Source organism: Chelon labrosus, assembly GCF_963514085.1.
Source record: "Chelon labrosus genome assembly, chromosome: 8".
Lineage (NCBI taxonomy): Eukaryota > Metazoa > Chordata > Actinopteri > Mugiliformes > Mugilidae > Chelon > Chelon labrosus.
The window spans coordinates 16,084,726-16,096,278 of NC_140358.1; positions in this window are offsets into that span (position 1 = coordinate 16,084,726).

Here is an 11,553-nt window from a genome sequence, read left to right on the forward strand (position 1 = left end):
TCATCACTACTACTGCTGTCTCTTTGTGGTTCAGCGAGAAACTTGATCAAAGCCACGTTACACGAAAACAGAAGTGACTTCTATTTTAGGAGAGATTGTCAGGTCAGGGCCTCAGTCTGCAAATAGACAAAACATAAGTGGTCAACATAACAGATAGGTGTGGCAAGAGTGAAACAAAAGCTAGAGCTCTATGTTAATTTGGTGATAACAAAGCTTTTTGCCTGTCCCCCTGTCATACAGTGGTTTTTCGAATAGATTCACATGAATCCCTGAGAGAACCTGCATGTACATTTCAGCTCCATGTTGGGTCAAGCTCAAAGCTGACAATTCAGACCAAGCGCCCCCCTCTCGGACCGTTTGGTCGGCCACAGTGCCCATAATCCAAAGATTGATTCATGCAGGTTACGACTCTGGTTTTCTTATTGGAGATTTCACACTGACTGTTGTTGGCACGGTGAGCGTCAAAGCCTGAAATTTCTGCATTTACATTCTGCTCTCAAAGCATTCAAGGCTTTAATTTTACATGAGCTTGAATGGCGGAGCCACCTCCTGTGGATTTGTTCAAACTTTAAAAAGAATCTGCACATTTTCCATCACATAATTCAGAACATCTATCCAGCTGCTCAACCTGAAAAACCAGATGAGGTAAATCATCATGTCAAATCTGTCACATGCTGTCAGTCTGTACTGCCTAATAACTGTTTACTGTACATGTGTTTGTCTCGACATATAACAATGATTTAGATATAATTAGTAAAAGCTGTCCCTGTATCAACTGCAGTCAACAAATAATAAGTGTAAATGTATTTACTTTCAGAAACAAAAGGAGAGCGCCTGATGCTCAGTGCAGTGATAAAGTAAGAACAATGATTGTGTGACTCATTCCCAGTGGAAACGACACAAACGTTTTTTTTTTCCTACAAAAAGTGTCGAGTGAAACTTCTGAAACTTCATGTCTGTGTAAAATTAAACAAAAAAAGAAAGAAAAAACAAGAATAAGAAGCAGAATTTGGACCAGTAAAAGCCTCCAGCTGTGATGGACAGCTGTTTGGGGATTGCATTTAGTGAGCTTGTCAGTGAAGCTGTTTTTCCGAAATGCAGAAATGCAAACAATTTGTCATTTTTCATTTCTGGTTCCTGCATATCATTTCATCTAATTTGCATTGCGGTATTTATTTATTTATTTACTTATTTATTTTTTTTCAGTCAGCCAGCTGTGAGTTTAGTGGAAGACATCAAGGGTGCAGAATGTGCATGAATTTCTACTGTTTAATTTCTCCTCATGTCAAAACTATAGGAACACCTGACTCGTTTGTGGCTAACCTCTTATTACCAGCCTTTTGTGATATGGTTTTATATCATTTTTTTTTTTGTTGTTGTTGTTTCCAGACAGGGCGGCACAGTGGTGAGGTGGTTAGCACTGATGCCTCACAGCAAGAAGGTCCCGGGTTCGAATCCATGGGGCGACTGGGCCTTTCTGTGTGGAGTTTGCATGTTCTCCCTGTGCCTGTGTGGGTACTCTCCAGGTACTCCGGCTTCCTCCCACCGTCCAAAGACATGCTCATTAGGTTAATTGGTGATTCTAAATTGGCCGTGTGCATGTGAGTGTGAATGGTTGTCTGTTTCTCTGTGTTAGCCCTGTGATAGACTGGCGACCTGTCCAGGGTGTACCCCGCCTCTCGCCCGATGACAGCTGGGATAGGCTCCAGCAGACCCCCGCGACCCTTAACAGGAATAAGCGGGTATAGTAGATAAATGAATGAATGAATGTTTCCAGACACACTGGAAGAGCTTTATTTTTAGCTGCTTTTTCAGCATAAGAATCATGTTTATTGCTACGTGTTTCGTGCAATAAATATAAATCTAAGAAAGACATGAAAGCATTATGAAAAGTACAAAGAATATATAAAAAGTCTGGATTTAAATGAAGAAGGAGCTGTTTCACATTGGAAAGAAACTGCACAATTCATTGCAGTCATCTAATATATATTGCTTTATGCAATATATATAGACGCACACATGCTTTAAGAGTCTGTGCATGTGCGTGTCAGGGGGTGCTTCACTACTAAACATTCATAAGAATAATGCTAATACCTTTATAACACTTTATTATGCCATATTTATGCTATTGGGAGAAGAAATAGTACTTTTTGAAGCCATTTTGTCTGAATGGCTTCCCCCAATAACCAAACACTTAAAATTCTTCCCAGCCCAAAATATACATGCACATTCATAAATTCTGGAGGTAACATGTAACCTTGAGTGTGAATTTGTACAGCCGAGCGTATGACTCTTCACACTGAACCCGCAGTACTGCAGTACTTTAGTGTAAAAACACGAAAGAAAGTCTGTAATTATAGCAGCATGAAAATGTTCTCCTCCTGTCAGCTTTGAGTTTTGTTATTAACTTGCGGCGCTAAATGAAGCCTTAATCTAATTTGTGTCTTTCTTAAAAACACCTGTAACGACGACTGCGGCTGAAAAGGTATTTTAAGAAGCGTGGATATGATTTCTGTTACTATGGAGTCACTATGGAGATCATTAGCATACGTCTTGTTCTTTGCGTTTAAACTGAAAACACAGCTAATAAAATAAGTGCTACTCTATCTATCGCCAAGGTAATTTGCAGCGTGTGCGTGTGCTCAGACAGTAATAAATAGACAGATAGATACAGTGAATCAAGGCACGGCTATGAGCGTGTACCGACAGGAGAAGGAGTTCAACGTCAGCCTGTCTTTACATGTGACACCAGTAATGAGTGTGGGACTGAGGTGCAGGGCAAGAACAGTTTCTGTCTTTTGCGCTGGGGGCCATTACATCTCAATCATGTAACCACACAACAGGAAATAGCATGTTTGGTTTGAATGATTTGTTTAGTGCAGTGCTTCTCTTTCATTGATCATTACTTAGATCGCTCACAGGCCGTCACAGCACGGATGCCTCAACATTTACATCTAATGGTGAACGTTTAGAGAAGACACGTCTTTAGTGATGTTAGGGTTGAAACAGTGAGTTGGACTAATATCAAGTAGCTAAGTGATAGACATTTATAGATTTATAGACCATTTATATAATCCATCAATAATAATCAAAGATGACTACTTTCTTTGTCTTCTTCTTCTTACAGTCCACACAGGAATCCATTCCTGTGTATAATCTGTCTCTACAAGCTTAAAAAAAAAACCTCTTTATGTCGATGTGAAAGGACCGTTTCAGACAAGTGAACAGTTAAGTACCTGAATTAGGGTTCTGTCTGTAAGACGTTAGAGAATAGACAAAAAGTTGTGTCATTAGTACTCAGAGCCCAGTGTAACATCTTTGCATGTCAAGTTTAATCAGACAAAAACCTGAAGATATTCAAAAGGGGGAAAAAAATAAATAAATAAAATGGAGAAAGCAGCGTATAGATGAACGTTTACACTTGATCGGCCGTGCACACGGTATCACAGCTGACACCCCGTCAATACTCAGTTAGCTGATGAATTGTTTTGGGCTCCGTAGATTAGTCAAACAATTAATTGTTTTCATTTGCTGGATGAAGCCTCTTATGTGTCGGGGCTTTGTTGGTTTTCTTTGTCAGTGACAAACTTTGAGTCAATCGGAAACAGTGGCCCCTGATGAATGATAGGAGGCACGTGTCCCTGCTGTCTGACATTTGCGACATCAGCTATAGTGATCTGTACTTTTAGAGCGACACGGTGCAATAGCATGTACAGACAAGTGTACTAGAAACACCAACACTGTGCTGTGTCACTATCATTTTCCACATGCATTGATGCCAGCTCAGCCTTTGAGAATTATTCAAATCATAATTTTTCTATATTGCTTTTAGTTGTTTGCTATTTTTGCACCTCATTGTGCCGCTGTCATGCTCTCCGTGCTGCTGCAACACTGCACAATACACCAATGTGGCCAGCTGTAAAGGATTATCTCACTATATCCTGTATTTTATAGCTAGATGATCAGCAAATCAGCATATTAATAGCTGATGAAAACAAATGTGACTGCAGTTGCACACCAAAAGATGTCTGCTCTGAATATACGGTTGTGTCTGTTTCATATTTATGCTTGTGGACTTGCAGCAGCGCTTGGTTTTACCTTCTTCTTATTTTCCTGCTGTTAATGTTTTGCTCCACACACCCAGATAAATCCATTGTGTGTCACATACCTACTGAAATCAGATCCTGACTGTACCCTGAAACTTTGGGACCCCAGAGGCAACCATATTTGTGCTCTAATAGGTCTAATTCTTCACTATGCATCCATGAAATCAACCATTTAGCCAAAATTATGCAAATGCTTTTTTTATTTAAATACAGATTTTTATGTAGTCTAAAGGTCTGATCGGTTGGTGGGTTGAATGATCGTTTTTTTCTGGTTTGCAGATCTAATTCGGAGAGGGAGAAAGAGAAAGAGAAAGAGAGAGAGACAGAGAAAGAGAAAGAGAAAGAGAGAGAGACAGAGAGAGAGAGAGAGAGAGAGAGACCCTCAAGTCTGTCCAAATATTGCTTCCAGTCCAGTACGCGTTATGAGTGGTCCTATCATCCAACACAGGCAAACATGAGTAGCCTATTCATTATTCATGTCATTGCAGTTGCCCTGTTATGATACAGTCGTATTTGGAGTGGGCTACCTGATTTGCTCAGCGCGTCCGTCAAAGCAGTGCGTGGCCCTGCGTCGGCTGGCTGTGCGCGCTCATAGGTCGGACCGAGAAGAATCGGAGGGGGAGCAAAGCAAAGTGCGCGCCTACGAGACTGCGCGTCGCAAGGAGGGGGAGAGGTCCAGCTGCAAAAAAAAAAAAAAAAAAAAAAAAAAAAAAAAAAGAGAAAAGAGAAAAAGAAAAAAAATACGCCGTGACAATGGCAACATCAAGCATCTCGTAAAAAAAAAAAGGTAGATACCAGGCGAGGGGGCGCCGCGGATCGGGAGTCGGGAGTTTGACGGCCCCTGTTTGTCCTGAGAAAAGCGGCGATATTAGGACATGCTGGCTGCCCTATAGCGCGTTTCCTGGAATACGAATTCTTCCGTAATTGAAAATGGAGCGGCGGGGGAGAGGAGAGTCGCGCTGTCTCCATCATTGAGAGGCGCGTCCACCTGCTATTACTGGAGGCCCGGGCTGCTGCTGCTGCTGGTGCTGGTGGTGCTGCTGGTGGTGGTGGTGGCGGGGAGGGTGGGGGGGGACATGCAGGGGAAGTGTTTGCATTTCGGGGGAAAGACGCATCTCTGATACTGTCCAGGGCAGCTGAGGAGGATCCCATTGCGGCGGGGAGAAAGACGCAGTTCGGGCGCACACACGCTCTGGAGGTAGGCAGTGAAATCGTTATTATGCTGCTATTCAGCGTGCCGTGTGTATTTGAACAGGCGGCGAGCTCTATTAGGTATGCACATGACAGCTTGATTTATACACACGCCGCTTTATATCCCCCGATTTGGTCTGATCGGACATTTTATTCAAAGGGAGAACACACCATGCATGCGGTGTAGTAGCAGCACCTCCTTGGGACAGCTGTCGTAGCCTACATTCATTCGTCTCTTCTCCATCGATTACCTCTTCCTCTGCGAAAAAATACCCCTACTTACTTAAAGCACGGGCTCTGACTTATTCGCTTAAGGCTCGGAAATCCAACACAAATACAGATGCCACGTGTGGTTGCTTCGTATTGAAGCCAGTTACCTTCCACTGTTTGTGTGTTTTGGAGACAAACAGTGGCCTGTGGACGTCATTTTGAATCAACGTTATGCATCCCGAGCAGCACTGCCCCAAAATGAATAAGGAATGAATAAAGGGGAATAATCTATAGTCCAAACTAATGAATGATTCATGAATGGGCTATTGAAACCTAATGGGATAACACATCATCTTACAGCTATAGGCCCCTCCACTGTGATATGGCCAATAAATGATTCATAAACGGTTTATAAGCACAGATTCTTTAAAAGAAAATGGCCTAAAGATTATGATAGCGGGGCACACACAGGTGCACCGAGGCATGTGTGAATGCCTGCACTGTCGGGTCACTAGATCAGTAGCTTACTGTGTCTGCGCTCCCCTTTAAGGATGCCTTCATGACAGATGTTTACTGGATGTCCCAGGCAGCCACACTGAAAGCCAGACAAGCCGTGCTGAAAAATAATGAGCTGCAGCCCTTAATAACAGCCTCTGTTCTTGGATTTGTGGAGGTGTAACTTTGTTTTAAATAGGATTTTAATTGGATTAAATTTTAACGAGCTACAAATTTGCCTAGCTGATGTTTATTGGGATGCCTTGTAAGACGGGATTTTTGAATAAGAACTTGGAGAATTTTCTCGACACAGTTAATGATCTGCGCTGCACACAGTCGTTGACCTGACGTGACTTGGTTTGATTTAAGTTTGTGGCAAATTCGACGGGTTGCTTTGGACTTTTCGGCGTGCTCCGGGGTGCTTGTTGGAGTATTTGCATATAAAATGCTTTGTAATGTTAAACTGCAAGGGCCCAGGGTTCGGTTACGGCGGGTTGTTAGCAAAATGCTTGTCACTGCCCTCTCCTTCCCCAAATGTGAAGACAGCAGTGGAAACCAGATGGAAAGCCATGCATTGATTGAGTCAAAGAGAGCCTATAAGAGGCCCAAATTGAGTTGACACGTTGATGGGGGTGTCATTATCATGTGTGACGGCACAGTGTGCCATTGGGCTCGAGGCGATGTGACATGTTGGAGGGGAGAGGGCCTCGTTGCTCCGGCCGCCCGGCCTTGTTTGAAGATCACAGATGCGGAAACTACGATAGCTATCATATCAACTGTGTCTTCGTTCTGTGATCTGCCACCAAGCGAGCCGCGGAGATTTGCCTTTGCAGCGTTTGCCATTTACATCTCCTCCTGGTCAGTCTCATTGCTCTCACTAAAGTACCATTTTCTGTTCAGTTTAAATTGGGTGAGAAATTGAGCCCAATGACACATTTCAACACCATGGCTCAGTTCCACAGTAGCAAGGACGGCGCTGGCAGGTTCTCTAAAAATGTGTTTAAAATGCTATCCGAGCGTCATGTTGCAGCAATAAAACCAGGAGCTTGTGTACATAGCCTCTTATCTTCCCCTGTCCATGTGTGCTCTGTGGCTTCTCCTCGGCTTCAGCCTTAGGCACATGTGCTTGGGCTCTACTAGCATGTCTCTCAGATGGGAGGGAGTCTCAATTATACACAAAGAACTGATCCTCATCAGTCATCCCTCTTCTCACAAGTGGACAGGTTCTTCATATATGAGCATCATGCTTCTAGTCAATAATATTGGTCTTGTATATTGTGATCACTACAAAGCAGGATGAGGAAAGGACACATCATGACACACTGCAGTATTAAACACCCATTTTGTGTCAGTGACTGATTGATTGATTGATTTTTTTTGTCATTTAGAGATCCCAGTTCACTCGTGTTACATGTTCTGACTTTTACAAATGGCAGAGAACAGGTGGGAACATCTCGCAAAGCCTACAGAAAACGGCTTTCCTTGCATGTATGTAGCCCCCGCTGTGTCTTCATGTCTGGAGTGCTGCAGTTTCCTCTGCTCATTGTATTGTGATATTAAAGAAGCACCTTGGCTCTGGCTCGGCTCATGTGGAAGCATGCTGAGGCCATCAGGACGGACTGCATGCATGAGCATGCTGTGTTTATGTCAGGCCACTGTATGCGGAGGCCCGCTGTGTCGACCCCCAGCCCTGAGTTTGGGCTGTGACATGCTGGCCGCGGCCCAGCAGAGGCACTCGTTCTCTGTTCTGCTGAGTTCTGTAATTAAAGGCAGAGGTAAGTCCAGGGGAAAAGGCTGGGCTCTGATTGCTTTTCATGGCCGCGAGGAGAGAGCTGCAGCGTGTCCTGGGGGACCGAGGCGCTGCTGAGCTCTTTGCTGCCTGCTCTGCCCCCCAGACGGGGAGCTGATCCAGGAAGACACACACGTTTGTACTCACACGCTGCTAGCATGCTCATGTGCAAACGCGCAAACGTACTCGAACGCGTTCTGCTGCGCTCGCACTCACACACACATGCCCTGAAACATGCATGCACAGTGGCTGAGAGAAGCAAAAATTACATCTGTAGCTGACAGGCAAACTGTGCTGTTCTACTTTATAGAATGCCCCGTTTTGGAAAAATATGTGTCAGTGCGAGGCGCGAGGTGCTGAGGCAAAACTGTTACAGTGCACTAATGAATTAAAAACAATGCAATCAGAAAGACATTAAGGTTCTCTGCCTTGATTGGCTGCTCTTTGGCATTGACAGAGCAGTTGATGTGTGATTGGGCTAAGCGTAGATGTGTGCAGAGGCTGCCGGTGGCTGTGCCCCCGCCCCTCGCTTTTCACTTCCATAGCAGCAGCAGCAGCAGCAGCCAAACCGGTGAGGGCAGCTCTGCACTCGGAGGGCTGGGCAAACATGGACATGCTCACATATAGGATCTGGGTGGGCCTCTGTGCTTTTAAAAAAAGATGGGGGAAAATGGCCTCGGCCCTCTCCTCTCCTCTCCTCTGTCTGTGGATTCATTCACGGCGGCGTGCTAGTTAAAGCACACTGAGGGGTTTAAACCACCACATGCCTTACAAGCCCTATCAGAGAGACTCCCGTGGCCGGCCGAGGCAATCGCACTTTGAGGATGGAAGGTCTGACAAAAAGGGAGCGAGGAAATGATATTCCGGTGCCAAGTCCAGCCACGTTTTTGCGCCGTGTTCATGAATTAGTTCTGCCAGGATAATTAAAGTAATGCATCAGGATTTCAGCCATTAACAAATAAAAGTCCAATTAAACTGGGGTCTATTAAACCACTTTCCGCATTGCCTACTTGATCTCAATATGTAGGCTGGTGGCCACTGGGACCGTGAGCATGCAGGCCTGACGTTCATAGCTCATTTCCTGCTTCCACATCAGACCCTTATATTGCAGATGGATAGATAATGTGAAATTTCCCCAGTCCTGCTCGCACTCTCCTGGGCCCCCTTGCATTTCAGCTCGTGGGATTCTTGAAACAGATAGTGGGGATGTGATGCAGGGAAATTTGAGAAGGAGCCGAAAGAGGTGGAGATTTAATGCAGTGGACACAGGTGCACTGACATGAATGGTGTGAAAGCGCCATATTCACAACATGACTCGGGAGGGAGGAAGCTATATGACAGGGCTGGATTTTAATTGGTTTCACACAGTGTGCTCCTATGTATTGTTCCCTTTGTAATGGCACACATAGTGGCAATAACAGCCCCGGATTTTGTTATATAATAACACTAATAGATTCTCCTTGTCTGCAATGCCCCTTGTCTAATTTGGACGTGATGCTTTTTTTTTTTTTTCTTGATGTTTGAGCCGTAGGAGCTCCATATTCATGGTACGCTGGATGTGTACACTATCAGGGTCCTGAACGCTGGAATAATAAGCCACCTTCATTAGCTTTATTTTTGATTTGGTGGCCAGGAAAAGAGGGGGAGGTGGGTGAGATGAAATAAAGGGGTTGATGAAGAGAAAGGGACCAAAACATTGGTTAGGATGCACAGAGAGAGAGAGAGAGAGAGAGAGAGAGAGGAAAAAACAGAGGAGCTGCCTGGGAGAGGGGGGATGGACATGGTGGGAAGATTAGAGGAAAGGCTGGACAGACACAAGGGAGAGACATAGTTACTGTTGGTGGTGGGGGTTCAGGGTGCGTCTTTCCAGTACAGCCAGTTGGAACAAACAAACGGCCGCGAGACAGACAGCGTTGTTTCTAATGGGAGAGAAGCTCGCTGTGCCCTGGATGTTTCCCTGCACCTTTCATTTTCTAAATGCTGTTTTGTCTGTTCACCACTTAACAAGCCACCAGTGCCTCCGAAAGAAACCACGCTTTATTTGCTGCTGTACATAATTACCAGCCATTCAAGACAGCCTTGTTTGCTACTCTAAACGATGTTGTGAATTTATGTACAAATAAGAGACAGGCTATATTTTGCCGTAAATCTTTTTTCACAGCCTACGAGTTCGTAGGTAGGTTTAGAAAATCCACGTCGTGAGTGTGCTGGCGAGTTTTCGATCAGGGGTCTGTTGCAATTCATTTCTTTTTAATTGCGCTGCTGTTGGCGGGGAACTGCGGCGTTTGTGGCCTAATCAAACATTAGCGCTAGCTGAATCGAGCGGCTGTTTTTTTTTTTTATTATTATTATTTTATCGTAGTTTGCGGTTGATGCGGGGGAGCAGGAGGGCAAGACGCCTGTTGATGCAGCGGCCTTCCTGTCAGATACAGTCAGCTGACGTACGCCGCTTTACTTTTCATTTACCGTAGCACGCCAGAGGCGAAACATAATCCGCGCGCAGCACATCTAAGCACAAGTCAAACGAGAAATGTTTTTGAATATCTTAACACAGAGGATGTGAAGTGGATTGCAGACATGAATTTCAAGTTGGATCTGACCCTGATCTGTTGGATGATGTTGCTGATGATACAACAGCATGACTGCTATTCTACTACGGGTAATAATTATAATCATTCACAGCTAGTGGTCCTTGTCACAGGAGTGGGGCACAATGGAAATAATAATTAGGACTTCTCATTTCACATGCATCGCAGGAGAGTGTATGAAGTGTGCACTGTGTCTCTTTGACTTCTAGGATGTACAGCTGTGTGTATACTCGCCTGTTTCCCTGTGTGTGTTAGCTCCGGCGCGCCTCACTAACATTTTCTGCTGGCTCTGGGTTTTCTTCAGCTTTGTGACTCCTGTTATTTCTCACACAGCGCACGCAGACAGTCCCACACAAACACGCTGTATATTTTACATGGTGACAGTGACCCACTCTTTGCTGTCATAAACAAGCAGCTAATTGTAGCATAAAGAGACTTGAAGGGCCAGGACGTCGGCTTTCGCGTTTATTCCGGGCTCACCCCTGACAGCGACGCTCGGTGACGTGCCGAAGCCCTGCCACGCACAAACAGACATTTTTCAGCTCGCTATCTCTCGGTGCTCTTCTAACCCATTTCCCCAAGTCATCCTTCAGCGACACTGTCAGAATGCAGCCCACATATATCACAGTTGAGCCAGTAAAACGTTCTCCAGAAGGAGTCAAATGTGCACCTCGGTGCAGCCGCCGCTGATAAAAGAGCTAATTCATCATTTAGTCACACAAAGCCTCCGAGATTCTTTGTAATATTTTGTATACTGTCGGAATTCAAGATGTCTGGATTCACTAAACAGTCTCTTTGTAAAACCAGTGCTGGTGTCGGGCTATCTTTTGAAGGAAGAGCCGCATTTATTTATCGTTTTATGCATGCGATGCTAGTTTTAATTGGTGTTCATGTCCTTCCACAGACAAAGAAAACCACTACTCAGAAATAAGTATATCAATTTAATCAAGGTTGTACGTCGACCCTTTCTGAACTTTCTTTCTTTTTTCTTTTTCATACTGACTGGCTGTGTTTTTGGGCAACGCTGACTGCTTTTTTTCCAGTATTGTTTACTTAATTTTTCATCATATATCCTGATGAGAATTGTTCTTCAGCTCCCTTTTAAACTGTAGGATTTAATTAAAGCGAAGTTCCCATTTGGCTGTTTTGTGATAAGACTGCGGTAAGCTCCTAA